General features: G+C 36.2%; 1 long non-coding RNA gene across 1 annotated transcript in view; it reads right to left on the bottom strand.

Moving 5' to 3' along the window:
* Positions 1 to 23518, bottom strand: part of LOC136846901 (uncharacterized) — a 428530-nt gene that overhangs the window by 182627 nt on the left and 222385 nt on the right. Inside the window, exon 4 of the long non-coding RNA XR_010855563.1 lies at positions 3632 to 3713. This is a non-coding gene — a long non-coding RNA (uncharacterized lncRNA). The remainder of the gene's footprint in view (positions 1 to 3631; positions 3714 to 23518) is intronic.

Below are 23518 nucleotides of genomic sequence, written 5' to 3'. Positions count from 1 at the left end.
ACTCAATTGGGCTTTCCAATCTTGGATTAATTGCAATTTAAACTACAGGTCAACTTCCGGGAAAATCTATCAGCGAGTTTCCATAAGACATGAGAGAGAGAGAGAGAGAGAGAGAGAGAGAGAGAGAGAAGAGAGATGAAATTTCTAGAAGGGCAAATTCCTCATCAGGTATACTTTTAAGAATTCATAATAGAATGTCAGGAACTCAGATAAAATTTTACAAGTGATACTGAACAGTGAAAAAGATTTTTTACGTAGTAAAACCACGACTCTCTCTCTCTCTCTCTCTCTCTCTCTCTCTCTCATACAATTACACACTAATATGTAATACTCACTATGCCCCATAGTAAAACGCATTAATAAAATGAAATCGACGCTTTAATGAACACCTGAAACGCCATCTTTCGTAAAGAAGTAGGACTAATTTTGCATATATATATATATATATATATATATATTATATATATATATATATATATATATATATATATATATATATATGTGTGTGTGTGTGTGTGTGTGTGTGTATTACACACATACACAAACATATATATACACTTATATATCTCATTCCGTAAACTATAAAAACAGTAGAGAAAAGAGGACAATCAATTATTTCAAGAAACCTTCATTTCCACGGCGCTTAAAAGCCTCTGAATCTTACTTGATCACCAATTTTTTTGAGAAGGACCTTCAGAGAGCCAGGGAAACCAACTTAGATTTCAGCAGGAAAACGTGAGCCGTTCACACTATACTCAGAGCCTCAACTAATTACTCTGATATAGACACAAAGTGGATTTCCATTCATGAAATATTTCAGCTACTAAAGTTTTCAGCATCGTCTCTAATTTTAGAAAAAGTATTACATCATTCATGTCCATTTGAATTTGCTTTCAAAGAGAACTTGAAACTCTTGGTCACCTGGATAACGATGTAAATAAGTATACAAAATCAAGCACAGCCAAATAAGAAGCAAATATATGTTATTTTTCTAAACTATTTTTCACTAATTTTTATAAATTCTTCGTTTTATTTCACATTCAACAACGGGCAAATTAAATTTAATTTATTAGTTTACATGCTATTTCTGTACACTAATTTTACTACTTTATATAAATTCTTTGCTTTATATCACATTCAACAATAGTTACATTAAATTTTATTGGTCACAGGGGCGTTCCTAGACATTTTGGGGCCCGGGGGGCACAGTCCCATTTGGGGCCCCTCCTATGGGGTGGTAGGCGAGCGAAGCGAGCCAAAGCAGCTGGGGCGGTGTTGTAAGCCCCCTCCCGGGGAAAATGTTTAGATTTTAAAGGCATTTGTAAATGCAAATTTCAGAAATTTTATTTCTGAAATTTCGCATTTTGGGGGCCCCCTTCACTTTGGGGCCCGGGGGGCGATTTCAAACAGGCACCCCCCGCTCCCCCCTCAGGAACGCCACTGATTGGTCATGTAAACTATCCCAAAAATGAAAATCATCTCGATTTACAGCTTTTCCCTCGTCTTTACTCCGGCGTAAAAAAAAAAAAAAAATATATATATATATATATATATATATATATATATATATAAAATAATATATATAATATATATATATATATATATATATATATATATATATATATATATATATATATATATATATATATATATATATATAGAACCCCAATGATTTACTGCTCGTAAGAGACCCCCAGGATCATTACCATATGCACAAAATAAACAACCCGAACTAACCAATGTAAACGGAGTGTCGCGTCGGAGTACCTGGAATTTCTATTCACTATCAAAAGAACGAGACGATAAAAAAGAAAAAAAAGTTTACAGACTTACTGATATTACTTAAGCGTTCTCGTCTACAAAGAGAGCACCGCTTTATCCATATTGTCACAACCATTTCCATAAAAAGCCTCAACAACACAGCAGCAGCCTCTCAAAACCATCACAATCGGTAGCCATCAGGAGCCAAGGGCAGTGGCGGCTGCTGCCCGTAGCAGCTAACAAAACAGCAGCAACAGCAGGAACAGCAGCAGCAGCAGAGGCAGCGGCATTCCTTGTTAATATTTACTCAGCTCTTACGTCTTTAAATCTTTGATGATATTATGGGGCAGTCGACACTAAATTTCGACTTAATGGGCTCGCCAGTCACACACACAAACATGGCGGCCGGGTGGGTGGGTGGGTCGCGCGGCGAGTTGGCAACCTGTCTAAATCGCATCGTCTATCTATGAAGCTCGAACCAAAACAAAAGTGACTCCCGGTTAGGATGTCGCTAAGACTGCTTCCTTAACGTGACATCAGAGCATCATCTACAAGTGGCGGCGGCGAGCGAGGGATGTGAGCGAGAAAGAGAGAGAGAGAGATGTGAAAAAGAGGGAAAGGAGGTGGGGGGGGGGCCTCTCAACGAGATTGCCGTAATAAGGCCTGTGTGTGTATATGTGTGTGTGTGTGTGTGTGTGTGAGAGAGAGACAGAAGTGACCCACATATGAATAATCCACGACCGTCCATACGGCTTTTGTGGTGGCGATCTGATTCCACCAGTATATGTGGCTGGTTTTAATGTTGGGCCTTCATCAAGCTTTCATGGAATATCGCGGGGTGTTTCCGTGTCATAAAATTATTCTCTGATTAGGCGTAATCTCGGCAAATTTTGCTCCCGGAATTTTTGAGCCGCAAATGTTTTGTTTGGTTTGTTTCCCCCGACGTCCCTCTGCCGCCTCGAAATTATGAGCGTGGAATATGGAAATGAATTAGGGCTCTTTCTCTTTCGAAGCCGATTTCTTTTTAAAGAATAATTCACTGTGAGTAAATCTGAGAATGTGAAGTTCTTGTAATGTGAGTGCTTTTTTTCGATTTTAGTTACAAGGCCAAAAACACCGATTTAACGAAACACACACACACATATATATATATATATATATATATATATATATATATATATATATATATATTATATATATATATATATATATATATATATATATATATATATATATATATATATATATATATATATATGTATGTGTGTGTGTGTGTGTGTAAATAAGAAGAGGAAGAGACTGAGAAGAAGGTCAAGAACTAGGGAGTAGTAGATACACATCTGTGGCATATGCATGTCATAAAGTAAGTAAAAATTTTACGCCTAACTTGGACATACCTAAACTAAACCAAGATAAAGTATCTCCAAGTTACTCAAGTATAAGCCTCCGGCTAAACATTTCATGCAGAGTACAGTTCTCTACACAACACAGAGTCTACCGGTTTAAGAAATGGATCTAGAAACGGTCCTAATTTAGAATAAAAATTCGGGATGAGCGTTGGTCTAATGTCTTGCTATTCCCATTTCCTTTTAGATAGATAGAATATAGGATTTAGGCCAAAGGCCAAGCGCTGGGACCTATGAGGTCATTCAGCGCTGAAACGGAAATTGACAGCAGAAAGGTTTGAAAGGTGTAGCAGGAGGAAAATCTCGCAGTTGCAGTACGAATAAATTGTTAGGAGAGGGTGGAAAGGAAGCTGGAAGAATGAGAACATGAACGGAAGTAAAGTAAAAGGAATGACAGGGGTTACAGCTAGAGGCCGAAGGGACGCTGCAAAGAACCTTATGTAATGATAAATATTCTAATGTACCTCAGAGTGGAACAAGGGAAGCAGGACAGCCTCTTCGAATGCTGACGCGCGACTGCCTTCAAATGATGAGAGTCACGATATTCTGAAAAGAGAAAATATGAGGAACTTCAGAGACGATATGAAAGGGAGCGAACAGCAGTTATTTTAAAAAAAACCATTCAGATAAGATTTTATAATTCTATTTTGAAGAATTCACGCAAGGATTTGGGCATTCACAAGGACAAGATTTACTTCATAAAAAAAAATATGTAAGTGAAGAAACTTCAGACAAGAGTATTATTAGGATATTGCACCTGGATAAAATGCAAAGAAAAAGTTACCAATAATCTATTAAAGGAATATTCTATTTTTCATCTCTGCTTAATCCCTGGTCAGGGTCGCTGTTTTTAATCCATAGATAAACGTAAAGAACGCGGCGTCTAAGCCCTAATAAAAAAGAACGGTTGGTGTACCATTTACGCAACTATATTATGAATAACAAACTTTACTGAATGCCGCAACAAACCTGAGCAGTCTGCTGCCAAGTGACAGTAAATCAGAAATAGTAGGAGTTAGACTAAGATGCGAAGATGGCAATCACATTAGAATGGTTTCTCATCCTTCTAAGCCTTCAAGAAGGGGCAACGGGTCCTGCACACAAGCTTGAAGGAAATACGATAACCTTAGGTAACACTAAGGCAAATAGTTATACACCTCATACTTCCTCTCTTATTCTGCAAAACTCTCTCGTTTTCCCGAGGCACAAATTTCAACGGCTGGTCCAGAGTCCAATACCAGACCCATCGTCACACACACAAAGTGCCAAAATGCTTAGTACCAAAATAAAATTTCACGTAATTTCAGGGCAAGTACATTTGGACGTCCGTGTCAAAAAAAAAAAAAAAAACCTGCTCACTTTCGGAACCAAAAACACTCAGACGTAATCCCTTAAGCCGGAGGGAAAAATTACATTTACCGCAATTACCTCCACTCAAATTACCTTTGGAAAACGTTCAAATTAACTGTTTGCCTTCCGAATGCAAAATACCATTTAACTAAGCTCTTTTATCAACAGGTTAGATTTGGACTTTCATATGTACTCACAGGATGCATAAATAAAAGATAAACATAATTTCGGAATGAATTATTTCATCAGCGGCGTTTGTACATAATTCATCGTCAATTAAAGGCTTTCCATCTATTTGTTCATATTTACAGCTGCTGGGTCGGAGCTTACAAGTCTCTCTCTCTCTCTCTCTCTCTCTCGCTTTTCATCGTGTTTGAATGTTTGTTCACTTTCTGTCTGTCTGTCTGTGAGTCTCTGTAAACTCGGCATTGCTTGACATTCTCAGCATTATTTCTTTTGATTGCTTTCTTTGCATTCATCATTTCATCAGGCTTCAAAAAACAGCATTGTGACTTACTGCTGATTCTCTGAATAAGTATTTTCTCACTTAACAGGAAAAATAATCTTCAGAATAGATTAAGAAGATCAATGATGTTGATGCAAATGCCCAATCAGGCAGCCTTGTTAAAGAAAACGATTGTGCCGGCTTTGTCTGTCCGTCCGCACTTTTTCTGTCAGCCCTCAGATCTTAAAAAATACTGAGGCTAGAGGGCTGCAAATTGGTATGCTGATCATCCACCCTCCAAACGTACCAAATTGCAGTCTTCTAGCCTCAGTAGCTTTTATTTATTTAAGGTTGACGTTAGCCATAATCGTGCTTCTGGCAACGATATAGGATAGGCCACCACCGGGCCGTGGTTAAGGTTTCATGGACCGCGGCTCATACAGTATTATACCGAGACCACCGAAAGATAGATCTATTTTCGGTGGCCTTGATTATACGCTGTGGCGGCTGTACAGAAAACTCGGTTGCGCCGAAGAAACTTCGGCACATTTGTTACTTGTTTTTTCTATCTTAAGAATATACAATAATGCGACATTTTCACAATATAAGGCGTCCTTTTCTTATATCTTCTAGTCGAGTAGTCATTGATCAATGCGCTCCTTTATGTAAGAATATGGTATTTCTTTATGATGTTTTAGTCTGATACGCTACACATGTCTGTCCTTTGAGTATGACGACCACTTGAGCTTCATTATCCACATCTCATTCATATCATAATTTCCACTTCTCTTTCATAATCATATCTCATACTTATTTTCCATTTCATCCTTCTACAGTTTGATGGGTTTTTTTGATGTATGCATATGTGTATGTTTGTCTATGGCCACTTTGTCAGAAATACAGCTTCTGAATTTTAATTTCGAAAGGTAGACTCATTCACAGAGAGTACAATGTTAAGTGGACGAGCGATCAGTACCTTCTCAGCATCTTCTGAATGCCCATCTCTGGGCAACCTTTCTACAAAGGTCAACGGATAGCAACAGATTTGTACTGAACCATCCTTATTAGAGGTCACAGAAGTTGTGCCCGAGTACTTACTATTCTGTGTGATACTGGGTTTCCTAAAAAAAAAAAAAAAAAAAAAAAGGGTCCATATTTTAATGTAGATAGCACTGGATCTATTCCACAGACGTTGACTATACAGACAATCATTCACTGCTTGCATTCGCTACACTATAATGAATTCGTTAATGTGCGAACCACGAACTAATGAATAACTCTCTGCCCCCCTGTATACTGTAATTCTAATTATTGCGTTTCATCAAACAGCCATCTCTCCCAACAAGATTTTTCCCTCGTTTGTTCGTTATGGATGATTACAGAGGTAATCAAAAAAGCCAACTAAGGACCTCTTCTAAGGCCAAGGGCATTCTGCAACGAATCAGATTAAAAGGACTTGACGTGAAGTTCCTAACTTGGTTTTGTCACAACCAAGCTTTGATCTGAGGTGTAAATGAACAAAAATGATGTGGTAGCATACTACAAGATAAGAACACCATCAAGAGTTCTAGCTGATTCTGATTTGGAAATATTCATTCATAGAGAGAGAGAGAGAGAGAGAGAGAGAGAGAGAGAGAGAGAGAGAGAGAGAGAGAGAGAGAGAGAGAGAGAGAGCACAGCAAGATCCGTTACTCCTGAAAATGGATCGTGGGTTACTGCACCTTCCTGGACTCTTGGCGTGTTTATGGGGAATTTTCAAGTGCAGTCATTATTTGATCTTTACTTGGCTTTTTTCTTTTGTGATTTGAGTTCTTTTAAATGCCACGTTTGCTCTTGGTTTTTCAAAGTACATATATGAACGTTTTCCATTTATGTAGGTATTCGCTTATATTTCGGACCATTCCGCTTCACAAAAATCAATCACAACACATACGATGCACTGGGAAATCCTTGAAAATACTGAAATAAGAATATTGTAATATTATATTTAAGCCTTTTCAGCTGTATATCCCTCTTCAATTTACATTCTTTATCAGTCTGTCCTCGTGAGATCTGAGTTTTGAGAAGAAGAATGCTGCTTAAGACCAAATATACCTTATATACAGTATGATGTTAGTGTAGATTAGACTATATGCCTTTAAAATATGCTCAGCCATTACCTCAAGAGGTCTTTGAAACAAGGACACTTCAGCAGACCCCATATGCTTGCCAGTGGCTGCAGAAGAGTCTCCTCTGGTTCCCTGGATGGCACAGTCTGTGATAAAACATATCGGATTAAACACAGAGTAATTAATAACATATATCAGAAAAGATTTCTCATGTTTATAGTATAAGGGTACTAAAGCCCCCTAGACACCCTCTGGTTTCGCTGCCCATTTAGTGGAAGCTAGCAAGTCCTATCGCTGGACTTAATAAAGATATACAGCATCTGAAGGCAGTTACTCGCACACAGATAATTCCTATTGAAAATAATCACCAAAACTAAACACGCTATGCAATATTGCACTAAAGATAAATTCATTTCAGTGTATACCTTAGGTCACACCAACTAGCATAACTAAAGAGTGTATGAAATGAATAAAAGGCTTCAGTAAAATTCAAACATTAAAAGCATCTTAGTGAGTCCGGTGTACATCAACAAACGACGAATGGGAACACGGCCCCCGAAGCGCGCCCCCGTAAAAAAATCACCTTAACGGGAACTTTTTTCTCTTCTTCCGCTTAATTATGCAGTTTCATTATCTCCGTAGCATCTTCTCCAGGCCAAGACAAGAAAGAAGTAAGAAAGACGAAATGAGGAGAGAGGCAGGGGCCGAGATCTTTTGAGAAATTTCGGAGTCCATTATTTCATCAAAAATCGGACAAAACAGCGCCATGAGTGATGCTCCCCGCAGGAGAACAAAAAGCGAAAAACAAAAATAGCCCTTGGTCGCGGGGATAAATTCTTAGGCGATTCATAATTGATGAGGCAGATATATATACATACATATATATACGGATTCATCCATCACGCATTAATTATGGAGCGAAATTGTATACGACAAATGTATAATGCACCTGTGTTTATTCTCATTAAATCGTGATGAGCCTTTAAAATGCTAAACATTAATATGCTAAGAGCTCATGAATATGGAAATCTCGAATCAGTGTTGCCAGCTCGTCACGTATCCTTCGGCGGGTCTGCCATTACCAAGCCTACCTGCTTCCGAGTGATGCCGTGATTGAAACATCCGAAATAAAGACGGGAAACAATTGGACGGTGTAAACTAAACCGAATTGCATTGTTATTCAACACCTGAACCGCAGCAACCCTTGCTTTGATAACGAAACACTGGCTGACGAACGACAACAACAGGAAATGACGTCATCTCGTAGAGGAGAGAGAGAGGACTGAGAGAAGAAAAATTGAGCTACGGTTCCATCAAATTGCTTCACGTTAATAAGCAATGCATTATGTTCATATTTATAATACATTAGAGAGTAAAAAACAAACTGATAATAAACGAAGTCCTTAAATAGTGTTAAAAAAAAAGCAAGACATTCCGAGCGAAGGAATAGCATCTGAAATCCATAATTCATCCCAATTACATATTTATCCATTCCGCAGTGAGTGAATGACTAAAAACTGAATGCATTAAAGCAAGATTAACGGGAAAGCAGAGCTCGTCCAGGCTAGGAAATTACCTTGCAGTTCTTTTTTTTTTTTTTTTTTGCTACGATAATGATTTGCATGTCAGCCAGTTAAACTGTTAAAAGGACATCTCACTCGAATACGCATAAAGAGGACTTGCAAATATAGTCGTTCGGTTCCAGCCTCTGCCCCATTTAAGACTTCTGGCTAACCTTTTCAAACAAAATAAGGCAATAATTAATCATATAATAAACGAAAAGCGGTGGAAATCTGGAGGTAATTTTACACTGGCATAAAACTAAAATTCTTTTGAAGACTTTGCCATGATTCTCAAAAGTAGATTTTCAAGAAAATCTTCTTCTACCATTTTCGACAGAAAAAATAGCCGGTAATTCGGAAATTAATTTTACTTTGGCATAAAATCTCAACTATTTCCAACTGATGTTTGTCTGTATGTTAAAGATTTTGAAAATATTTTGTTGAGGCGTATTCACGAGGCAAGACGTGAAATCATTACATGTCTTGTCTCGAAATTCACAAGGCAAGAAGTAAAACCATTACATGGCTTTGCTCGAATATTCCAAAGTTCTATTTAAAGAGAGGAATATTCATTCAGAGGATGTAGTGACTGCAAAGATTACTCAGGTTCTCTGAAGGGAACTTGCGTAATCGTATGTTTTGTGATCATGTTCAGTTCCAATAAACAAGTTTATTTTGTATTCGGGTGCTTGCGGGTTGAACAAAGATCAAGTGTTGAATGTAACATTTTAAAATTGTCAAACGTAATTCTGAGGATATTGGTGAGTAATACACTTCAATCAAAATTTTGAAGAGCCGCATAATTCATTTACACATTTTTCTAAATTCTGATGACAGCAAATTACAAAGGCCAGTGATGCAGAATAGAGAGACATAGAAGCGAATTATATAAGTAAATAAATAAATGAAGATAATAAATACATAAAATAAAATAAAATAAAAACATAAATAAATACATAAATATATAAAATATAAAAATATGTAAAAATTCGGTTAGAATTGGTAGTGACTTTTTTGTGCCTCATTAATTCACACTTACCTAAGTCTTTTAGCATCCACTAACATTTTCTATTGAATTAAGGCTTTTTTTTTTAATATTTGCATGGTCCCATACCACCTTTCCTGCCGAAAATATGAAAATTATACACCACCATCGTCACTCTATCTTAAAAATCTCTACTAGAATATTTAACTCAAATATTTTTTGTCTATCATTTAATATGTACTAGTATTTGACCGAATATACCTATATAACTCGTTACTGTAAGAGTTGTTGTCATTCTGTTTTCAGACACGAAACAAGTAATAAATGCGCCGAAGTTTCTTCGGCGCAAGCGAGCTTTATGTACAGCCGCTACAGCGTATAATCAAGGCCACCGAAAATAGATCTATCCTTCGGTGGTCTCGGTATAATGCTGTATGAGCAGCGGCCCATGAAACTTTAACCTCGGCCCGGTGGTGGCCTATCCTATATCGTTGCCAGAAGCACGGTTATAGCTAACTTTAACCTTAAATAAAATAGGAACTACTCAGGCTGAGGGCTGCAATTTGGTATGTTTAATGATTGTTAGGTGGATGATCAACATACCAATTTGCAGCCCTCTAGCCTCAGTAGTTTTAAAGATCTGAGGGAGGACAGAAAAAGTGCGGACGGACAGACAATGAGGCACAATAGTTTCCTTTTACAGAAAACTAAAACGCACAGCCTAATTATACAAATATTTCTTGCATTCCTATTTCTGCATACAAGTTGATATTATTCTATTCCACAAAGTCTGCCTCTCCTACATTTCCAAAAGAGCTCCTCCTTATTCTACTACCACCCCTTTCCTTCGCTTTCCGTTGATTCTTTAGCAAACAGACTGATGAAACGAGGAATATAAGAGAACAAAAAACAACAATAAAAATAATGATTGGATGAACAACAGCTAAAAATAATCGGAACAGCTGCAAGACATCCAGATGATGTCAAGTTCCAGAGCAACATGTTAGAATTAATTTTAGAGCGGAGAGGGAGTCTGCGTTTCTGAATAGCTCACCATAACATCATTTTTGTCAGGCTCATTTGAGCAAATTATATTCATGCTCGTGTCAGGGCTCGCTTTGAAATAAACCTTTGCGTGGCGTGGACTGCTGGGAAGTTTCTTGTGCATGCATAAAATAGTATGTATGCACGCATACGAATACACACACACACACGTGTCTGTCTGTCTCTGTCTCTCTCCATCTTCTCTCTTTATTCGCTTACACATATCTGTATATATGTATATGTATATTGTGTATATATATATATATATATATATATATATATATATATATATATATATATATATATATATATATATATATATATATATATATATATATATATACTGTATATTCACATGAATATTACGCCACACATTTCTGTCAGTATCACATTCACTCTACCTCGGGGCGACTTAAACCCATGGGGAATCAGTCACCAGCGGGATACGAACTGTCCCTGGTCGGGATACAACGAAAACACAGTGACTATGACCACTGAGCCACCATGAAATGGTGGTAGTTCGAATCCCAAAAGTGGCGAAGCGCATCACTTATGGTTTCCCTTGGGTTTTGTTTTGTTATTCCCGAGGTATAGTGAACTGGACATTGAACGAAATTTATGGCGTTATACTTGTCAATAAAACTGTCACGGTGCATCTGACAAAATTCATACACACATATATATACATATATATTTGTGCATCCATTTATTTGTCGGTATAATGCTTGATAAGATAAATACTTTACAAAGTCTCTGCTACTGAAAATAAAAACATAAACCTTAAACTGATGTACAAGGTACAATACAAAGATTGAAGTATACCTGGAGTTAAAAACTATCGCCGCTTCAGTAACTGAAAAGAAGTGCTAAAAGCTGAAGCTTAATTGGGTATAAAAGTTAATTTGATAGTTAAAGCGAACCGTTTACTTGGGTAACGAATTCTACAGGGAGGATTTTAGGATAATTCCATGGAGGAAAGCGTATTCAGTTCTTTGTGGGCACAGAATACCATCCCATCGACTGTCTGAGGCTTCTTGCCAGTCTTTCGTTATCATCAGGCGATTTCTAATTTACACGAGTCCCGTTACGAACAGAAGGGCTTTAGTGGTCAATACAAGTACCAGCGCAGATGGTACGCGCTTATAGAACATCTGAGAAATGCTATTCATCCGGGATAATTTGTGGGCTGGGAGCAAATTCGATTTTTTAACTCAAATGATAGAACTCTTCTTAAAGTCTGTCTATCAATACTATATTATTCTGCTTCTTGATAACCTCGCACATTACGAATGGTGAAACGCGTAATGCCGTTCCCGTAGATTTCCCCCGCCCCATCTGCAATTTAGTTATCACAATGAGAAGCTACCTCTTCAATTAACAGATCAATAAATCAGCATCACTAGTCAGTTCGCTAAAACCATAAATAATATAAAACAAGTATAAATTCACCGAAGTTTCTTCGGCGCAATCGAGTTTTCTGTACAGCCGCTACTGCGTATAATCAAGGTCACCGAAAATAGAAATATTTTTCGGTGGTCTCGGTATAATGCTGTATGAACTGCGGCCCACGAGACTTTAACCAAAGCCCGGTGGTGGCCTGGCTTATATCGATGCCAGAAGCACGATTATGGCTAACTTTAACCTCAAATAAAATAAAAACTACTGAGGCTAGAGGGCTGCAAAATGAAGATGCTGTGAGCTAGAGAACAAGTAATCTTGGTGGTTAAATAAAAAAAAATCTTCCCAAGAAATTAAAATTTCCTTTGCAGCAATTCTAAAAGAAATGGTGTGTTATCCTGAGGTGACTTTATAACCTTATTGCTTCTGAAAACAGTGACCTATAGGCTCTCGATGTGATAAGTTTCCTTTCGAAATATGAAATCTCTGGAAATGACGATTCAAAATACAAGCATCAAGTCTGGGTGTTGATGTCTCAGCAAGAGGTCTGCGGGCACTAAGGCAAAAGCTCTTCCAGTTGTAAAGATAAACTCGTAAGTATATAAGATATCAAGCAGTGATGCTAAAATGATGCAGGACTTTGACCATTTTTTCACTCACTTGAACATTTCAGGATAAGCTTCCAAACCAGATTAGCACCTCTTGGGTATTGTGAATATATCCATGAAAATCGGTAACATACAGCTCCTTTTCTGACAGAATAGCAGCACTGTTGAAAAAAAAAAAAAACTCTGCCTGCGTCCAGTATTAGTAGTGTTAAGGCCCACGAGACTGACGAGATTTAGTTAAAACTGAAGTTTCAAGGCGCAATCGTTCTCCAATGACCACAAAAGTATGAATATGTAAAGATACTAATTTGTTTCAGCATTATGGCCAAAGCGAACAAGTTTTCGCAAAAACGTCAAGAAATTAAGAAGTTACAGCTACGAAAGAAATTTTTGCCTTAGTAGCAATAAAGCAATATCAAAAACCCATTAGAAATCCGAATAATAACTATGGTTGTAAACTAAACACCTTTTGAGATGTGTTGACGACATACACTTACGCATTATGCATTGGCAATACAAAACCCTTATAAAGAGAAACTTTATTTTTTAGATGATCAGAAGTAGAATTCTTTCCGCAATTCTTCATTATAACAAAAAACTTCTCTAGGCTGGAAGAGAATCTACCACACAAAATTAGGAAGATCTACAACACAAAATTGGGAAGAATCTACCACACAAAACTGGGAAGAATCTACCACACAAAATTGGGAAGAATCTACCACAAAAAACTGGGAAGAATCTACCACAAAAAACTGGGAAGAATCTACCACACAAAACTGGGAAGAATCTACCACGCAAAACTGGGAAGAATCTACCACACAAAACTGGGAAGAATCTACCACGCAAAACTAATACGTGTAAAGATGAAGTATCTCACAACTATTTGAAGTTCTCTCCCTGGAAACTTACTCCTTAATTCGTTAATATATCGTTTAAATTTCATCCTTTTTTACGAGTCATTGCTCCTTACTCAATGTTATTAACAACTACAATAAAAGAGTAAAAGGACTGAATTCCTACATAATACTTAACAGATAGCGCAAGCAACTTTTGTAGATACGAAGAACAATTCAGTGACGACTGAGATATTAACTGTAAAAGGGATTTCCATATCAATCTCTAAACGCGTTACGAGTTTTCCATGTTAAGACGAATGAAATAGCAAATAGGAAAAACTCTTGAGCTTATTAAAATAAGAGGCTTGAAGCCTAACTGCATTTACACAACTGATAAGCAGCAAGAACTCGGGAAAACACAGCAACGAATGGAAGTACAATTAGAAACGTTGATTAAACACTAAAAGAGAAATCTAGGCGGAAAAAAAAAGATCAAACTCTCCTATAGGCAGTGAGTGACTCGAAGTACACATATACCTGTCTCATCCGAGCAAGTGGGTAAAAGTGTGAAGTGGGGAATGGTAAAAGGGGGAAGTCAAACAAAGCAACAGAAGGCCTTCAAAGGAAATAGATTGGAAGAATGGCGTCTAGGGGGGTGAAAGTAAGAGACTGGAAGAACTGTTGACCCAGATCGGTTGTGTGTGAGGATGAAGTGGGTGAGGGGGAGGGGAGGGGGTAGCGAATGCATCTGGAAATGAAACGTGTTTGGTTTAAAGGAGCTTAGACAACCTGCCTCAAAAAAGGATTCAGAAATGAAAGACAATTGATATGGAGATGAGGTGAAGTGGCAGTAGGGAAATGAAGTTGGTGTACAGGTGAGAAGACTAAAAGAGAAATGACCTGGGATAGGTGAAATGAAGGATAAGATTGAAAAAGAATTAATGGCTCACATAAACAAGCAGAGGGGGAAAATTAATGAAAAGAAATAAAAAATGGCTAAACATCTGAAATTTTCTTTATATTTAAGGTCAGTCTTTATTCTACAGGTACATTTTCGGTCATTACTCTCAGTGTGTCCCTCTAACTAATCCTTGCTTATGATGACAGCATCAGTTTCCAGTTTCCACTGATAATGTGAGGAGATGTAGGGCCGATAGATAACCTATTCAATCAGTCAATCACGCTAGTTAATTCGGAAATTTAGAGTTTTATGACATAAAATAAATAACTCCTGTACTCTATCCCTGTGCACGAGACACTGGTTTGCTTTAACTTAAACGAATCGCTCATTGACGCAATTAATTCTTCTCTCTATCTTACCGTGACGCGAGTTTTAACAGCCACAAATCAATGAATCAATCAATCTATCTTTTCTCTTGGGGACGAGCTTGTTTTAAGAGCCTTCAGTCGACGCGATCTCCCGACCAAAACAGAAACAGCACCATCAGCAAAATACCAACGATAATTTTTCAAGAAATACTGAAAAAGGGAAAACAAAAAGGAATGAAGACAAAACTAAAGCAAATACGGTTACGATAGAAAGTTTAAAAAAAATTCGTACTTAATAGATTTACGAAACACAGACCGACGGACGCAGAGGTGTCCTATGGATGGGCTACCTGAAATTCAGGAACTTCAGAGATTTTCATCATTCAGGAATCATTCAGATGTTAGTGTGAGAGTCTTTATAAGCATTTATGTCTGAGAATGAGAAGTGGTAGGATGACTGCGACTTAGAATTTTACCTATAACCTAAACCAGCTTAAACAACGATGGTGGCTTAGTAAAAGACGCCGTTCGTCCTAAAAACCGCATGCGATTAGTAGGCCTAATCAGTGAACGTAATTTCCCTTTAAATTGCTTTGGAAAATGAAAAAATGATAAAATATTTCTCTTCAGTCACATTGCGGTATAAATCATCGTTAATGTCATCGATTCCGAATCATGATCTTATATCATTTTCGTAAGTCACGAGAAACTCCTCTGAAGCTTTGATGCTTTCAATAAAGAGGGACACCACTTCACTCATCAACATAATATATTCGTAATTGATAAATCACTATTTAGCTTTAGACAAATTACGCCATTTGTAATTTAGAAAATCACTTACTTCATCAATGTCCAGTTATGGATTAAGGTTATCAACGCTCACCGCAATTACATTAATAGTTCACCCAATTACCTCAGACCATTATTGTCACAGCGAAACTATTCAGCTATTAGATGAGAAACCACTTAGCTCAATGTCGTCAAGGAGTAATTGGCGGAAGGATTACTTTCTTCAAAGAAAGCGAGGTGTCACCTAATGGACAAGATATTAGCCGATCCTTATCAACACTTTCGCGACAAATGGTAGACTTAATGAAGTATCAAAGATTATTTTTAATTTGCTTCAACGCTGGCGACAGAACCGACTCATTTTCTTGACAGAAAGCACTGAAAATCCCCTGGTGATACAAGACTGAAATATTAACGGTTGCGTAACGTGGATTAATCTTAAAAAAAAAAAAAAAAAAAGACCAAGTTTCTTCGGCGCAATCGAGTTTTCTGTACAGCTGCTACAGCGTATAATCAAGGCCACCGAAAATAGATCTATCTTTCGTGGTCTCGGTATAATGTTGTATGAGTAGCGGCCCATGAAGCTTGAACCACGGCCCGGTTGTGGCCTATCCTATATCGTTGTCAGAAGCACGATTATGGCTAACTTTAACCTTAAATAAAATAAAAACTACTGGGGCTAGAGGGCTGTAATTTGGTATGTTTGATGACTGGAGGGTGAATGATCAACATACCAAATTGCAGCCCTCTAGCCTCTGTAGTTTTTAAGATCTGAGGGTGGACCGAAAAAGTGCGGACGGACAGACAAAGCCGGCACAATAGTTTTCTTTTACAGAAAACTTACAAAACGAAACCAATGTCTGGGAATGTCTATGACATAACACCTTAATGATACTAATCTATTTATCAAATTTTATCAACGAAACGTAACTAGGAATTATCTTAAGTACTCAATAAAAGTCCAAAAGGAACTGGGCACACCCATTTACCATTTATTATTATTATTATTATTATTATTATTATTATTATTATTATAAATTTAGGCCAAAGGCCGAGCACTGGGACCTAGGAGGTCATCCAGAGCTGAAAAGGAAATTGAAGATTAACAAGATTTGCGAGGTGTTACGGGTGGAATAGAATACTATTAACAGAATACTACCTATTAAGCAATCACTCGGGTAGATAGCCCCTCGTAACACTATTTTAATCATCTCACTTGAAGTAATTTAAGAAACCATTTGCTACAAACCATCCGCTTTTAAAACAGTATACGAAACGAATTTCTGTAAAAAATCATTTCTGAGATTACAGATCAATTATGTAATTTTTAATCAAGAGAAAATGTTATGTCTTAACCATTATTTCTATCTTTTACGTTTTCTATAACCTTATCCATTCTCTCTCTCTGTCTAAACACAAACGAGCGCGCGCGCACTCACACACACCCACACTCTCTCACACACACACACACACACACACACACACATGGACTGAAATAATAGCCTAGGCACATCATACAAGACAACTACTTTTATCTTGTGCATATTAATTCTTTAAGCAAAAGCCAATGAAATGCTCAACCAAATGTCCTCTTCAAGCCGTGGCCGAAGATAACAATAGGAGAAGGAAGGAAGGAAGGAAGGAAGGAAGGAAGGAAGGAAGGAAGGAAGGAAGGAAGGAAGGAAGGAAGGAAGGAAGGAAGGAGTTAGCCCAAGAAAGAAACGATAGACTTGTCTCTTTATGGGATGAAGATTACATGAGTCTAGGAAAACAGAAACAGGAAGGGTGGTGCGAAATCTCCTAATGTGATGAGGTACGCCGCGCAGCTATCATGAAGCAATGACTGAAATATTATCTACAGATGAGAGAGAGAGAGAGAGAGAGAGAGAGAGAGAGAGAGAGAGAGAGAGAGAGAGAGAGAGAGTCACTCCACAAGCGTCTTCAAACTTGCCAAATTACCATTTATACATACATACATACATACATACATACATACATACATACATATATATATATATATATATATATATATATATATAATATAATATATATATATTATATATATATATATATATATATATATATATATATATATATATATATATATAGTTATATATATATATATATATATATATATATAGGGTAGACTAAGTTTGAGAACGTTTATGGAGTAACTGGTGAGGACTCTACAAACGGCAATGAAAAGACTGAAGAATGGAAAAACAGTTAATGTAATGACGAGCGAGATTATGATGCCTGGTGGCGATAACGTGCTTGAATGGTTGCCTCGGGCGTGGAAGGTATTTCTGGATAAAGCAAAGGTGCGAAAGGAATGGGTGAGAGGGATAGCCGTTCCTTTGTGTAAGGGTAAAGGCACAGAGGGGGCTGTAAGAATTATATGGAAATAACACAAACATGTATACTACTGAAGGCCTATGGTAGGATTTTGATTGAAAAATTAAGACAGTCGACAGAATGATTAATAGGCAAGAATGGTGTGGGTTTACACATGGAAGAGGCTGTGTATCAGATGTTCGTTATGAAACTGTAATGTTTAAAATTTGAAAGCATAGGGGCAAAGCTGCAAGTGTCATACATGGAACTGGAGAAAACTTACGACTGAATTGATAGAGACAATGTGGACGGTGTTGAGTATGTATGGAACAGAAGTTACTGAGAGCAATGAAAAGTTTTTAATACCAAAGTGAAGCGCACGTTAGAGTTCCTACTTTGTAGAGTGACTGGTTTGGTGCAAAAATGGAGCCGAGACAAGGTTGAGATATGTCTGCGTAGTTGTTTCATATTAGAGAAAGGTTGGAATATGCAGGTGCAAAATGTTTACCATAGGAAAATGGATTGTGAACTGGAGTGAGGATTAACTGATGTTTGCAGATAAGACACTGATGAAATGAGATGGTGAAGAGGCACTACAGGGACTAAAGGGAGAACTGGAGAGTGTTTGCAAGAGGAGAAAGTTGAGAGTAAATGTGAGCAAAAGCAAGGTTATGGAGGCAAATGGAAAATGGAACGATGATTTCCGGTATGAACTGTGCGTTATGTCTGGAGCAGTATAATTGCATTAGCGCTTGAGAGTAAATATATCGGATGATGGTCGGATGAGAGAAAAGGTGTCACAGAACAGGCAAAGCAAAGAAGATAGCAGTTTGTGTGCTAAAGATTAGGATGAATCTTGAATATCTATGGAAGCCAAAGTTGAAACGTATGAAAGGAATTGTTGAGCCAACACTCTTTTAGGGAAGTGAAGTGTAGATACTGTAGACGAGTGAAAGAAAAAAGGTGGAACCTTTGGGAGATAAATAATTTGTCTACCGGAGCGGCGAAAAATGCGGAGAATTTCTGAGGTGAGTAAAAATCTTAGCAAAGGCGAAAGAAAGTGGTTAGAGATGTTTCAATCATGTGGAACGAATGGGGAGTTGACAGTTTGGTGAAAAGAGTGTGCAATTCTGAAGTATTGGGAGGGAGGAGTAAAGGAAGAAGTGAGACGTATTATAAGAAAGAATGGCCTCAACATTCATGATGGAGAGTGCGTATGGAGGATAAACGTGAGTAGGCACTGTACAGTATGCTTATATATATATATATATATATATATATATATATATATATATATATATATATATATATATATATATATAAATAAGATAAAAATCCACGAAGGAAAGACTCACTGAAGCACTGGAGTGCTGAGGCCTACAACTAGCGTCCTTTACTAGCAGTCTGCTAGTAAAGGACGCCAGTCGAAAGGCCTCTGCAGCACTCCAGTGTTTCTCTTCCTTTGATTTTGTCTTTATCTATATTTCATCACACCCATATTTTCTTGTGAAATTCAGTTATACGTATATATATATATATATATATATATATATATATATATATATATATATATATATATATATATGAGTGTATGTATGCATGCATGTATGTTTATATTTGTACATAACAATTTTTCTCAGCAATGAGTCACCGAAGGCCATCTATTGCTTCTATAAGAAATCTATTCGAGATGCAAAACTCCCTCAAGAATCGCTTGTGAGTAATTATTCATTTCTCAAGAGAAGTAAACTGCACTCTAAGAAACAAAGTTCTATGTTAGGGGCTTTTGCTACAGTTTGTCTCTCAGAGACATTGCCACATACAAAGAGTAGTTAACAATTTGGAAAATTTGAAGTCCTTACGTTCGTCATATAATCTTGTGACAATTCTTTTTATCTGTTACTTCAGTCTCAATGTCCAAAACTGAAGACTTCTGATTTACATAATTTTCTATAATGAGTACTAATGCTTTTGTATACATACTCATTTTTTTTCCTCAAATTGTGTGACGTATTCAGGAAGCATATCATCAATACACCTAAAATCTTCACCAAATCTTTTGCCCGCATCACGTTTTGCTCCAGTGTTGTTCTGCATAAAATTAAATTAATAACTGATGCAGGAATAGGGTCGTAAAATCTCTCGGTAAGGGTCAGTGCCCATACGAATACCAGAACATGCAAACATTCACACAAACACAAATATACATATGTATATATATTTATATATATATATACATATAAATATATACGTATATATACATTTATAGTATATATATACATATATATATAAACATACACCATTTTTCCAAGAATTTTGGGATGGGTTTGCTGGCTCCACGCCCCTTTCCAAAGATTTTCCAGATATTTATATATAACAAAGTGGAAACATCTAATAAATATTTGTCTACGCATCGACAAACTCAATATATCATAAAAAATATGCACATGCATATCAACCGAATTTAGAAACGTTCAGTAAATGCAGGAAAAAGTGCATTCACTTTAGAATCTAAACTTGCTGGCTTTCGTATTACTACGCACTGTCTAAAATGAAATTACCAAAAGACAAAGCAGTGAGAGAAGGTGTGAATGAGAACCTGCTGCATGTAATCAGTGTCAATTATTTTCAGCTAGTGACCTTGTGATTACCTTTCCTAATTTCTTTTCAAAGGGCTGAGATACGAAACTTCTCAAAGGATATTTAATAAACCAGCGGTTCTTAACCCCAGGGTTGCGACCCAACTACCCAAAGTGGGGTCGCCAAACCATTTCGATGGGCTTATTATTTCCCCAGTACCCTTGTTAAAATTATTATTATTAGAGAAAATATTGTATTAAGAATAAACAATTCATTAGTATCTAAGCAGAAACGTTCTAGAGACAGAGAAAATTTAATTGAGGTCGGAAATCTTCCTAACATAGACACTTGCCTTTTAAATTTAACGGCCGTTGAATGGCGGGGGTGGAGGAAATCATGGGTCGCCATGGTTAATCTGGACAAGATTTTGGGTCACTGCCAAAATAGGTTAAGAACCACTGTAATAAACTATCTGCCTTCAAAGGGTTAGACTACAAATAAAAAAAAATTTCTAAAGATGTTTTGCGTTTATTCCTTTAATCATACACAGGCTATACAACTGCCATAAATAACCCCTTCAAACAAGAGTATTACCCATACATTTTTCCGAGGGTGTATGCTTACTCCATAAGAACTCAAATTACCCTGTGATCAACCTTTGAGAGCATCGCTTCTACATATGAATATTTCATACGATCGAGTTCCCTGCAGTATGCATTGGTTTTCCCAGCGACCGGCTGATTTTAGTGGGAGTGAAAATTATTATTGCGTTTTATTGTTTTTTTCCTGGTAAGAAAAATAAACATCATAAACATCGCTCCTCCGTTCTCCTTATATAATTTCAGTTGTTTATCAGTCACGGAAATCCAATAGAGGCTATGGTGGAATTTCCTTGTCATGTCAATTTTCTTGCATTGCGTTACACCAGTTCCTAATAAACTGAGAAATACTTCATTCTCATTACTAAGCCATCCAGAAAACAGTTTTCTATCTCATTATAATTCCCTTAAAAGCGAAAGGAATCGCCTTCATGCATTTGGTTCTTTTATGTTATCCAAGTCCCCCCACCCCCCCCCACAAAATGTGCCCAACTTTTAAAATTTTGCAAAAGAACAATAAGTGAAAAAATGCTGTGGTTCTCTCAAGGTTACACATGTTCTCAACTCGATGAAAACCTTACACAAACACACACATACACACAGCACACATGCGGGGGGGCTTTACCAAAGAAATCATAAATTCTCGTAGAATTTGGAATTCGCCAATTGATGTCAATCCCTAAATTTACTTCAGCTCCCTGTTCAATAAGAAATCTGCTGTGGGTTTTAAAAGGTCACGTAAACTCCCTTTTATTAAACGAGGAATCGGCTGCGTATTACTGGTTTCCCCAAGATTGGAAGAGTCTCTTATACAGCTTCACAACACAGTATTTCAGAAGGACAATAACTGGTCCCCGGCGTCGAACAAAGTCTATGGCACAGAATGGTTTTAATTATGACATGATGATACGTATTAAGATATCGTATTAAAATATTAAAAGAGTTTTAAGCACATAAAACCAAAACAAAGAATTTAACAAGTGTAGAGATTTTAATATACATAAGTTCTTTGTCAAGAGAAAATTTCCTCAAAAGTTAGTTCTCAGTACTAAAACGTAGATTACTATAACTCTAAAAATTGTCTCCAAAAGTTATATATAAATTTAATAATGAAAGATCATTCTTCCCTATACAGAGGAAGGAGTTAGCTAAATTTTTCCTTAAGGTAAGAATTATGCAATAATTTAAAAGAGTAATTTTCGTCATATATTGAAGATTTACAGAGAATATTATATATATATATATATATATATATATATATATATATATATATTTATTTATATACATATATATATATATATATATATATTTATAATATATAGAACTGTATATAATACATATTTATATATATATACAACATAAACATACAAAAACGTTAATATCATACACATATATACATATATATTATATATATATATATATAGTTATTAGCCTATATATATATATATATATTGTGTATATATATATATATATAAATATATGTGTGTGTGTGTGTGAAAGTGTTATACAAGCGAATACCTCATTATGAAAATGACAGGCAGAAGTTCAGTACCAAGCCCTTCACGTGTTTTATTCAAGAATCTTTTATTTTATTTATTTATTTGTTTATTTTTTGCCCCGAAGATGAGTGAATAAACTCGTGAAAGCGCTTGGTACTGAACTTCTGTCTGTCAATTTCCTGTGGTATTCACGCTGTATGTACTGAAGTCACGTACATTTACAGTGATTTTAAGCATATGTATATATAATATACTGTATGTATGTATATGTTACTATATATATATATATATATATATATGTATATATATATATATATATATATATATATATATATATATATATATATATATATATATATATATATATATATATATGTACTATTCAATTACAAAAATTATCTGTCCAGGTTTTCCAGACAGTACTTGCGCATGTGTTAGGGTTTAAAAAATTATATTATATAATAGTAAAAAATCCAATATTTCACAAATAATATTTTTTTCTACAAGTAGTGTTTCTAGAAAGGTTTACAGTTTTCATCAGAGTGTAGTTAGCTGGAGGAATATATATACATACATACATACATACATACATATATACACGCTTATATACTGTATATCTATAAATATAATATATACATATGTATATATATTTATTTATATACTATATGTACACACACACACACACACACACACATATATATATATATATATATATATATATATATATATAGTATATATATATATATATATATATATATATCTCAACCCAAAATTCAAAGCAAGTGTAAAATTCTACGTGTTTAGGCGATTTTCCAAAGCATCCAAGCGCACTCAGGGAAGAAGAAGAAAAAGAAGAAAAAAAAACATGGACTGATACATTAGACTTTGCGATGTTAGGTCGCGTTCATCATAAGTGATAGTAAGCCTTGCACTGCTGCTTCTGCA

The sequence above is a fragment of the Macrobrachium rosenbergii genome, chromosome 2, assembly GCF_040412425.1.
Source record: "Macrobrachium rosenbergii isolate ZJJX-2024 chromosome 2, ASM4041242v1, whole genome shotgun sequence".
Classification (NCBI taxonomy): Eukaryota; Metazoa; Arthropoda; class Malacostraca; order Decapoda; family Palaemonidae; genus Macrobrachium; species Macrobrachium rosenbergii.
This window is presented reverse-complemented; position numbering and strand designations above follow the sequence as displayed.